The sequence below is a fragment of the Trachurus japonicus genome, chromosome 8, assembly GCF_045865225.1.
Source record: "Trachurus japonicus isolate A0001 chromosome 8, Traja_1.0".
In the NCBI taxonomy this organism is placed as follows: domain Eukaryota; kingdom Metazoa; phylum Chordata; class Actinopteri; order Carangiformes; family Carangidae; genus Trachurus; species Trachurus japonicus.
The window spans coordinates 16,841,629-16,853,854 of NC_140914.1; the positions used below are offsets into that span (position 1 = coordinate 16,841,629).

Consider the following 12,226-nt stretch of genomic DNA (forward strand, 5'->3'; position numbering starts at 1 on the left):
CTAGGGATGTCACGATTACTTGTTTTCACAATTAATCGCGGTATTAAATGCTGCAATTTATTAATCGTAAAGATTTCCAAATACCGTCACTTTCCAAAAAAAGATTATGTTGGATACACAGAGGCAGATGTGCACCAAAGTGAAGGTAAATGTAAGAAATACTGGTCCATTTACCTAACATAACATACGATTGGTAGGAATTTAAATATTAGCGAGTCATTTGTGCTAAAAAATAAACAATGATAAACTTAAACATTTGGTACAGATGACTTGAATATTTAAAACACTTCCCCTGTAGGATTAATAATTAGTTAATGGTTATATATTAATAGTAGAGACTTAAAATATTTAGTGTAAATAATTAGTAATGTATGTATTAGTAATGTATATTATATTTTGACTGTATTTGATTTTACACCGTCATATGATGTAAATTAATTAATGCATAATAATCATGATAATCGTAATACTGTGATTATTTCTCTGACAATAATCGTACGAAGAAAATCTATAATCGTGACATCCCTAGTTCACACATAAAGATGAATCCGTAAGTTTTTACTCTCCTGATATTTATATGAATATAAATGCTGTGTTCACAGCATCAAAGGGATTAAAAGGTCAGCCATTTGAAATGTTCCCCTCATCTTAGCATTTATAGTTTAAAATGTTTGCAATACACAATAATGTAGTTGTGAACAGAATATTTGTATCATTATAGTTGTGCACAACATAAAGTGAACACATTACACACAAAACACAACTGTAATATGATATAAAATATATCACAGAGTGCATACATTTACAATAAATTAACTTTCATCTACAGACTAGTTATTAAATGTTTATGTGGTGCTATTCAATGCAAAAAAAAAAGAAAGAAATTTCTGTAAAGATCACACAGAAAGTCTGACCTCAGCCTTTGCTTTAGTCTTTATTCTCCACCCGAGATGCAGAAAATTAAGCACACACTCACTCAGCCTGAGCAGGAAGCAGAGGCTGCTCAAATTGAATTCAATTTTAGCAACTTCATTAGCGAGATACAATAGTGCCTTTCAAACGGCTTTGAAGGGGCAATTACACAAAGCAGACTCATGGCATGCACCGAGATCAGCGTGACTATGCCGCATGTTACTGAGAAAGATGAGAGAGAGAGAATCAGTCTGATGCATTGAGTGTTCTTCTGTTAAATGACATTTATATAACTATCTGAAAATTAATTTAAATTGTTTATATGTCAGAGATTATACATTATTCTTAGAAATGCACGGCTAAAGCACTAAAGTAAAAACGGGCTAAGTGCAGATATAACCAGCTCATAGGTCATTTAGAGGAGATTAAAAAACAACTATTACCCCAATCATCGTGGATGTGGATACTCTTATTATATAACTTTTATTTTAAAATCAACACACAGGAGGTAGAAATTAGGGAGGGCCAACATCTCACATCGAGGTCTGGCTAATCAATAGAAGATTAAATAGTCTGTAGCTAATGAACGTTATGTGTGCCACATATCACCAGAAGGTGGTTGTGTGTCAGATGAAAATGGAAATATCAGTGGGAGATGAGATATTTGGACTTTTTCACATGTGTTTGAGACAGTTGTTGTGTTTCCACACGAGATGACACAGAGCTCAGACGTTAGTTAGCGATAAGACTTAGAGAAAACATATGAACAGCAACAAACTGCCCACTGTTGAAAGCTATGAACCTGCTAATGTAGTGGCTCTTAAGTCTCTCATTCTGTTGACTTTTTTTTTTCTGACTGACTTAAGTTCACCTGCAGCACTTTACTTAGTATTCCTCCACAGTCAAATGTTTTTGTCACTTCTTTTTAACGACATCAACAGGCAGTGGATTCAATTTAACCTCTGAAGTTTGTAAAACAAAGTTCATGTTTCAGCTTAAAAGCTCAAAACAATATTCAGGTTTAAAGCTTTCCATGCAAGCACCAGGGCAGTGAACGACGTTGTTGTAGTTTTGTACGACTGCCACTAGACCAGTGGTTCCCAACCTGGGGGGCGCCAAAGATCCAGGGGGGGTCGCGAAGCCCTCTTGATTTTAAGGGGTTTAATCATTTTAATGTGATTAAAATGTTAAATAAATGAGTAGGCTAAGCATTTCATTCATATATGTAACAAAATCAACTAAATTCAAGGGCCACATTAAACATTTATTTGTGTATTTAAATAGATAAACAAATAAATTATAGGCCTATATCAATTGATGATTGAATATCAACCGTTTTAAAACATTAAATACGTAATATACAGCAGGGCAATATCAGTCACAATGAATTTGGAAAACAGCATGGAACAATGAGAAAAAACCTGTGTAAAATTACAACATATTCTTCAGAACTTGTACTTTTAAAAACACAATTATGTTTTTAAAAGTAAAAGTTCTGAAGAAATATGTTGTAATCATACACAGGTTCTCCTGATTGTTTGTTCCATGCTGTTATTAAATTACTGAAATATAATAAAGTATTTCATGTAAAAGAAGTTATGATGTTCCTTATTTTATTTTACATGGGGGGAGGGGGGGGGGGGGTCACCAAAGTTTACAATGGTAAAAATATGGGTCCCTTAAGAAAAAGGTTGGGAACCTCTGGACTAGACGGCACCTAACTTATTGACAGCACATTGACGTCATGAAACAGAGGGGTTACAACAAACCTCGGGTGCTTAAAGAGATTTGTGCAGCAGTTCTTACGATAAAACTGAGGAAAAAGCATCATGAAAGCTGAGTGAAATTCCACACAAAATTCAGATGCCGTCAAACACTGGCACTAATGGAATCGCTGCATTCAAGTCACAGATTGTATCATACAGTAACTGCTTCATCCGCAACATTTCCAGTAACAACATCACAGGCATTTACTGGAACTTGTACTCTTATCAGGGTATGGGAGAAGAAAATCGGCCTCATGATGGACAGCAGAGCCCGATACATTACAAACCTGGTGCCTGCCTACATTACCCACAATGCACCTCAACTGTTGCTGTCTAGCATGCAGCCTAATGTAGTAGCCTCAAGCAGAGACGAGGAGTGGGCTCCAGGGGTCTGGTTAGAAGATCACATCTTTCTAACGTCACACACCCAGATTAGCTCCATTTTTAGACCTGAACTCTTCAGCCCCGAGTGCCGCCAAAGATTGCTCGCAACTTTTTTCACATACGCTCTTGTAATCACCAAAACCTGTGATCAGACTTTGATGTCATCCTGGAGTAGAGTATTAAAAAAAAACTGATTTCCCCTGCTAGATAGGGGACTAAAATGAATTTCTTGTCCATTTCTATTTGCTTAACCAGATTTTTTTGTATTGTTGTAACAGCAGGGTAACACGATGAAAGGGCATCCATGTATGGACAAATATGCCACTAAAAGTCAAACTACTACAAAAACAAAAAGTAGCCTGCAGGGCCGTTGCTAGGAATTCTGGGCCCCCTTAAAGAATACTAAAGTGGGCCCCTCCCCCTAACTTTTCCTTTTTTTTTCTTAGACTACGTATGTATTATAGTTTTTTATTTAGCCTTCTTTGTTTTGATGCTGATGCAGCATTACACTGCAAAAACTCAAGTATCTTAGCAAGAATATTTGTCTTATTTCTAGTCAAAATGTAATTTCTAGTCAAAACAAATCTCATTATACTTAAAATAAGACACATCATATTAAAAGTACCTTGTTTTTAGACACTTTTTTACTTCTTTCAAGTATATTTTCACTTGGAATATGTAGAAAAAATCTGATAGTGGAGCAAGTTTTTCTTCCTTATTACAAGCACAAAATACTTACTTTCACTGGCAGATTTTTCTATTTATTGTGAATTTAAGTGAAAATTATCTAAAAACAAGTTAATTTTTAGGTAATGAGTCTTATTGTAAGTGGAAAGAGATTAGTTTTGACTAGAAATGAGACATTTGGACAAGAAATAAGACAAATATTCTTGGAAAGATGTTGAGTTTTTACAGTGTACTATGAGTATTAGTCAGGGTCTTACGCAGAATAAATCAGTCATACAAAGATTAGACTACTGGGGTTTTTTATGGGCCCCACTGGGCGCTGGGCCCCTAGAATTATCATCACCTTTCTCCCCTATACAATGGCCCTGGTAGCCTGTAGAAGTATAAATAACTCAAATTTTCCTAACTAAGAACTGACTATTTGTGAAATATGCAATGTGAGAAAAAGGGTTAGTAAGTCGTCAGTAACTTAACCCTAGCTGCTATTACAGTGCTTTCAGATACACACACACAAAACATGTCAGGAGGAGGCAGTGTTTTATAACACTATATACTTGAAATAAGAAAGATATTGTTCCTGAACACAGCAGGGACCATTGTTCATGTATGAGTAAATACAGCACTACAGTATTACTGTTTGTGTAAACTGTGAATGAAGTACTGACTGTGAGAAATCTGTATCAAACTCAGTGGGATCATTTATTAGCTTGTTGTGCTGACCACACGCTGAGAATCATTACCGTCATAATAGACAGGCCTCTGAAATGAAAAAATAAAGTGTACGTCAGGTTTGTTAGAAGCTGCGGAGGTCAAGAGGGACGTCATTACGAAGTCTGATTGGATAACAAAGTTGTCACTAATTAAAAGCGGCTCTGTTCTGTCTCCTTTGAAGATGTGATTTCTGACGGCTTCATGTGAGCTCTGCGTCCACTTATGTAACGCTCAGTCGGTGACGTTCGGCTGCAAAGCAAACTGAGGGACTTTTGTGAATCAGAGATCAATGACTGTGCTGAATTTGTGGAATAGCTTCACCTAATTAAAAATAGCTCTTGTTCTTTGATCAGAGAACACAATGTGTTTATTCTGCAGCAGGAGACACGGTGCAGATGGGGAGAAGTCAGCACTGAGACGTTATGTCACTAGTGTGTAGGGGAGACCGGGGACAGTTGCAGTACTTTTTGCATTTGGCTCTCTTACTCAGAGACGGTTTGGATTAGACAAACCAAATTTTTATACAATAAACTTACATTTGTCTGTTAAAGGGATAGTATCATTTTTTTAAAGTGGGGTTGTATGATCTACAAATAGCCCCTAAGTACTTTAATTGCAGTAGAAGACTCTCTACACTCCTCCCGTTAGCAACGCCAGCCCATAATAGCCCTGCCCAGAGATTTACAACATCAGTGTTTCCCACAGGATTTCAGGAGACCATGGCGCGACTGGGGGGGGGCGGCGCAGCTGAGCAATTAGCGCGATATAGCGCATTTAGCGTGCGCCCCTGTCTGTGTATCTATGTGCAGGCAGAGATCAGAGATCAGAGATGGTGTTTTAAATAACCATGCTGCCGTTTCACCAGCTCTCATCTCCGCCAGTCAGCCTCTCAAACTGTCGCCTCGCTCGCGTGCGGGCGCACCGCACGTAGACACACGTGAGAAAAAAAAATTGTTGAAAAAAAAAAATAAATAAATAAATATTTTTTTTAATTTTTTTAATTTTTTATTTTTTTTCTGTGAGAGACTGTGGCGGGCCCTAACAAGACTGTGGCGGGCCGCCACAGTCTCTTTAATTAATGGGAAACACTGCAACATACAGTGTTGTGAATGGACCCAAAGAAACGGCCTATTTTCACGGCCTAAAAGAGGTTTTACCTGAAAAAAAAATACACAGTTCCATTGTTCGCTATAATATAATTTTTTCCAGCCCTTCAAAGTGCAGGAAAAACACAGTTTTTATTTGGACCTAACCAACTCACGTATCTCTCCGGCCAGGGTTAGCGCCCGCTGATCAGCAGTTGGTTAACTCCAAATAAAAACTGTGTTTTTCCTGCACTTTGAGGGGCTGGAAAAAATTGTATTATAGTGAACAATGGAACTGTGTATTTTTTTTTCAGGTAAAACCTCTTTTAGGCCACGAAAAAAGGCCGTTTCTTTGGGTCCATTCACAACAATGTATGTTGTCAATCTCTGGGCAGGGCTATGGGCTGGCGTTGCTAACAGGAGGAGTGCAGAGAGTCTTCTACTGCAATTAAAGTACTTAGGGGCTATTTGTAGATCATACAACCCCACTTTAAAAAAATGATACTATCCCTTTAATAGCCAACACAATTAATAGATGATTACAGAATCCACATTCTTCACAATTTGCATTCGAGTGTAAGGAGTCAGATGTTGCAACTGACCCCGGGCCCGGGCGGGGACAGTTGCAACATGTTACAAATACAATATATTTCATGTCTAGTAAAAGGATTATTATCAAAAATGTAAGTTCTATAGTGTTATTTATTCATCAGCTTTGATCAGATGGCAATTACAGTATAGATTTGTCTAGATGAGGAGGAATTACTGTATGTGCAGATGTCAAATATTCAAATTGAAAAAAAAAAAGACTTTCAGTGACATAGGATGAATGGAACAATCTGTGAGGGAATAACTTTTATATTGCCATTATCATTTATTCTCTCATCATTTTAATATTAGCAATATAACTGCTCATTGCGCCGGCCATGTGTGTATTTAAAAGTAGTAAATCGTGGTATCAAATTCAGGTTAAAATGTCTATTAAAAAGTCATGCTAAAATGTAGTTAAAAATGTAATGTATTTTAAAAAGACTTAAAAAGGTTAAGAAGTTAAAGGTACGGATTGTGTGTGTGTTTATAGGAGGTTAAAGCTGCTAAGGTTAAAGGTTAAATCATTATTGAGAGTGATAAATATGTCTTTATTTCATTTTGGTTGCTTTAAATATGGGGTTTTCTACATATATTTCAGATTAAGATTAAGTTAATATTAATTATTTTATCTTTTGTTATGTTGATTTATTATGTTTCTTGATCTATTTGTGTTTGTGTTTAAGGTTTTTCACCTGCTTTTGAAGCAAGCTGCCCCTTTCAAGTGGGGTAAACTTGACACTGAGAGAGGAGGATGTGGTGAAAGATAAACTAAGGTGGAGCCAGAAATCCATTGCTCAGCATTATTCTTGCAAGCTTCAACCGGTGAGTTAATTGAAGTGCACCTCATGGTCCACTGCTCGTCTTATAAGTCCCTAAATTGATGACACATGGCGGCGCCCTGCTCAGCTGCAGCCAGTGAAACTACACTGAGAAACCTCCTCGCTGCTAAACACAGTCACTTTTTAAATTCAGTTCAGTAACTTCCCTTTGTGTTTAAACAACGGAGCTACAACAATATTGACACAAAATGACTCTGTTGGTGTTGATGTCTAGTTTCAGCTTCTCAAAGTTGAGGATTTGTTCCTGTTCTTTATTTTTATGTGAAGGTAAACTGAAGATGTTTGTATTGTGGGTTAGTAATTAGCATGTTAGCATCTTGTTTGCACATGCTCAATTTGCACACTATTCATTGTTATTTACTATTTATTATACATATTACACACACATTAGCCCTGCGATAGACTGGCGACCTGTCCAGGGTGTACCCCGCCTCTCGCCCGAAGTCAGCTGAGATAGGCTCCAGCTCACCCGTGACCCTAGTCAGGGCCGTTGTAAAGGGGAGAAAGGTGATGATAATTCTAGGGGCCCAGCGCCCAGTGGGGCCCATAAAAAACCCCAGTAGTCTAATCTTTGTATGACTGATTTATTCTGCGTAAGACCCTGACTAATACTCATAATATACTGTAAAAACTCAACATCTTTCCAAGAATATTTGTCTTATTTCTTGTCCAAATGTCTCATTTCTAGTCAAAACTAATCTCTTTCCACTTAAAATAAGACTCATTACCTAAAAATTAACTTGTTTTTAGATCATTTTCACTTAAATTCACAATAAATAGAAAAATCTGCCAGTGAAAGTAAGTTTTTTGTGCTTGTAATAAGGAAGAAAAACTTGCTCCACTATCAGATTTTTTCTACTTATTCCAAGTGAAAATATGCTTGAAAGAAGTAAAAAGTGTCTAAAAACAAGGTACTTTTAATATGATGTGTCTTATTTTAAGTATAATGAGATTTGTTTTGACTAGAAATGACATTTTGACTAGAAATAAGACAAATATTCTTGCTAAGATACTTGAGTTTTTGCAGTGTAATGCTGCATTAGCATCAAAACAAAGAAGGCTAAATAAAAAACGATAATACATACGTAGTCTAAGAAAAAAAAAAGGAAAAGTTAGGGGGAGGGGCCCACTTTAGTATTCTTTAAGGGGGTCCAGAATTCCTAGCAACGGCCCTGACCCTAGTGCAGGATAAGCGGTATAGAAAATGAATGAATGAATGAACACACACACACACACACACACACATACCTCCTTCTCTTTTCTTTTATCTCTTTATTACTATTGTTGCTGTCGTTGTTGTTATAGTACTGTTGCTTTTTAAATGTCTATTTTTATACCTAGTTTTTATAATTGCTGGCGTTTTGTGATGTGGACAGCAAAGTAAGAATTTCATTGTCAGGGAAACTCACCTTTCCACTGTACAAATGACAATAAACACTTTTGACTTTGACTTAATTTCAAAACAAGTTCTAAATAGATGTAACTTTGGGCTTGAAAAATGTTTGTTACAAAAAAAAAAAAACCCAGAGGGGCGAACAGCTGCAACATTTATCTGCTGCATATCCTGTGATTCTATTGTCAATGCATTTTATTTATTGCTTTAGTCTTAGCCCCACAGTGGAGCGTCACACCTTGGGGGAGCACTGCCGCCGCCGGTATATATAAATATATATAAACAGACACAGAGCCGTGCCTGTGCTGGTCGTACAAAGCTGTCCATTCAGGTGCCAGTGGCCTAGAGCCAGTTACACTACAGACTACCCACCTCCCCTCAACCCTCCGTCACCTGTTTGCCCCGACTGAACCGTGCCCCGTCTTCTCCCCTGCAGCCAGGGCCGGCCCTAGGATTTTGGTGGCCCCCTAAACAAGATTTTTGTTTGTGGCCCTGCACTCTAAGCGCAAACACCAAATCACTGGTTAAAACTGAATACAGACGTGTTTATGCCCTCTGAGGTTTGAGGCCATTTTCTCAACTTTTACATATTTTCTTAAATTGATCTTTTTAAGATACTTGCAGATGTAACAATACTCAAGTGTTTTATGTCTAAATATTAGAACCTCCGCTGTAAGCACACTGAGGCCAGTTTGTCCTAGAACACCGTATAAAGAAATAATTTAGGCCAAATGCTGGAAATTTGAGGTCTGCTTTTTGAAAAATTTCAAATCCCTTGTGAAAACACACCTTCAGTCATGAGAATGAACTGTTTTGGTGCTTGAAATAGGATATGAATACAGTAATAGATAAGTGTAGAAAACAAGTCTAAAATGAAATTTTGTAAGATTGCTTTTTGAGCACAAATGTTGTCATTCTGCCGTTCTATTTTCACCAAATGTCTCAAATGTGAGATAAAAGAAGCTGAATATTGACTTCACATTACATATAAAGCTCATAGCTGCACGTGCAGACCTCAGGATGTTTAAATGACTTGATGAACCCCGGTACCTTTCTGATCATGTGGCCCCCCACCTAACGGCTGTGGCCCTAAACAACCGCATAGAGAGTGTTTATGCCAGGGGCCGGCCCTGACTACAGCTTCACTTTAGTCATCCTCTCTTCTCCCCTGCTATTTGTGTCTCTACATCAGCATCCACTTCTCACCGACAGCCTCAGCAGCTATTGACCTCTACAGACATGGTTATTCACTCAGCTCCTCTCCTTTGCTCAACACTTCTTCTTCGTCGTCCTCACTTAACCTCTCACCTCTCCCCCCATACACACACAAGCAGAGAAGTGTTTCGCCATCACAGCTTAAATTCAGCAACATCAGAGGGATAAAAAGAAAAAAAAGCCTCAGCTATGTCCTTTTTTATTTATTTTTGCCTTTTCGTCCTGCTCCTCCACTTGAAACAAGCTCTTGAGATAAAAGAGGATGCAAGGAAAACTGTCAAGTCACTACCATGCCAGCTCATGTAGTGAAATGTTTTTTATCATGTACTATACCCCCTTTTTTATTTATTTTTAACTGCATTCTGCATTTTAATGTGAGTATTGCACTTTGGCCAAAACAAGCTTTGCACACCTGGATTGAAGAAGTTCTCCCTGACAGATCCTCTCCAGCTCAGTCAGATCGGATGGGACACATGATTTAGAGAACTCGTGCTTTCAGAGAGTCCTTTAAATGCTGTTTGGCAAACTCCAAGCACAGCAGGCTGTTTTTATACCTTTTACTCAAAGCAGCTTCCGCCCTCCTCTCAGCCGTGAAGGCCTGATTTACGGACTGCCGCTGAGGGATGTCGTCCTTCCGACAGCTTCTCGCATGTCTACACAGACGGCCACGGCCACTGAAGTTTGGTCGGAGAGACCAAAACCGGCCTGACCGACTCTCCTGCTATCAATTTGAGCAGACACTTGAGCGACTCCAGGAATAGTGCTGCTTGTGGTTCAGAACTTCTTCCATTTGACAGTAATTGAGGCCACTGCGCGTCTGGGGACACTAAAAGCTTTAGAAATGGTTGTAAAGTACCGTACGCCCTGATCAATTCTTTGTCTGTGTTGCGTTTAAGAGGACTACAGAGATCTGGTTGGACTTCATGCTGTGTGAATTGTAAGACCTTGTACACAAAGTTGTCATCCCTTTCTATATAGATTACATAGAGAACTAATTAGCATGACAAAAGGGTGTATGGGTGGTGTAAGGCTGCTTCTCTTTTTTCGTTAGCACTTCTTGTCTCTGTTTTCATCTGATATCCATAGATACACCTGTCACATTACCATAGCTGGTAACTTTTTATTTTTTGTAACTGAGAACTACCATCGTTGGTATTACATCTGCCACTGTGGCCACTTTCATGTTTTATTTATTATTACTTTATTTACTACTATCAATACTGTGAATAATCATGCTGCTATGAGCACTTTGCACTTTGTCCACTACACAGTTACTGTACTGATATGTCCACCACACATATAGTGTATGACAATCAACATCTTGCTGCTATAAGCACTTTGCACTTTGCCTACAATTTCTTTTTTTGGTGTTCTGTGTTCCTCCACTCTGAATGAGGAGATGTACGTCTGTGTTTTCTATGTTGTCCCCCTGTTGTCCATGTGGCTACTTGTGCGGCGGTGTGTGTGTTGCCTCTGTGCCGTCCAAGAGTTCACCTGTGTCATTCTATGTCTTGGGTTTCTCCTGTATTTTTCTGCGATCTGTATTTTATTGTGATTTGTATTGTGAGTTTTATGTTGGGACTACAGATGGAAATTAGCCCTAGTGGCTAAATCTGGTACAACCATCTCTTCTCTGCTCTACGAGTGATTAATGGTATTGTACACTGTCCTGTATTAAAGCAGAAGTAAGTGATCCGGTCTTTTTGGCTAATGCTGCGTTCCAGGCAGGCTTTTGAAACCGTAAATTACAGCTTCAAGTCACGACTTACGACTTTGTAGCGTTCCAGGCAACCCACTCGTGTTTCTCCGACCTGTTTTACCTGTGAAAGTCACTATAACGGCCACTCGTAACTTCTGACCCGTGAACTTGTACCAGATCGAACTGGTACGACTTCACAGGTCGGAAAAACACGAGTTACGAGTTGCCTTGAACGCACCATAACAGTCCTCGTCCTTACGTCACCACATTCAGGCGCATCCCTTGGCTGCACACACAGCCCTTCATGCCGTTCTCTCTCCTCATTGGATAAAAACTGTAGGATACAAGAAAAGTTTTCTCCTCGGCTCAGAGCAGAGCAGAGTGACTGACAGACCCGTGTTTCAGTCCAAACACTCTATGTAAGTGATTGCTGTCGGAAGATAGAACTATTTAAGACTTATATTAACACAAATATATTGCTTACTTCTGCTTTAATAAACTAATAAACTAAACTAAACTAAACTATGCCTCAAATACTAGGTCAGAAAGGCTACGCACCAATGCCACACCACATAATAAACCACACTAATACATTTTACAGGAAGTCAATTCTTCTTCGCTTCTCTAAATCAGCAGCCTACACAGAAACACTGGCAGCTACTGTTATACAGGGGCAAAGAGGAACCGATCTGTGGTAAACAGGCGAACATTAGCCGCTGGCAGTCCACTAATAGGCGGACTGAGGTCTGGATCCAAACCCAGATGCTGTCCCATCTGGACCGGGCAGTTTAACCCATAAATACTTGATAATCATTGGATATTGACAGGGTGTTTGTGTTTTAACTGACAGAGCTCTTCTGGCCTTTAGCCTACAGCACTGGAGATGAGATGCTACTCAGTTAATCACAGTGATGAAAGGCAGCCAGAGAGGTGTGTGTGTGTGT

The 12,226-nt window shown here is 38.7% G+C and overlaps 1 protein-coding gene across 1 annotated transcript in view; it reads right to left on the bottom strand.

Annotated features, from left to right (window-relative positions):
- The window catches only part of mosmoa (modulator of smoothened a), a 37,945-nt gene that overhangs the window by 979 nt on the left and 24,740 nt on the right, over positions 1–12,226 (bottom strand). The window lies entirely within an intron of this gene.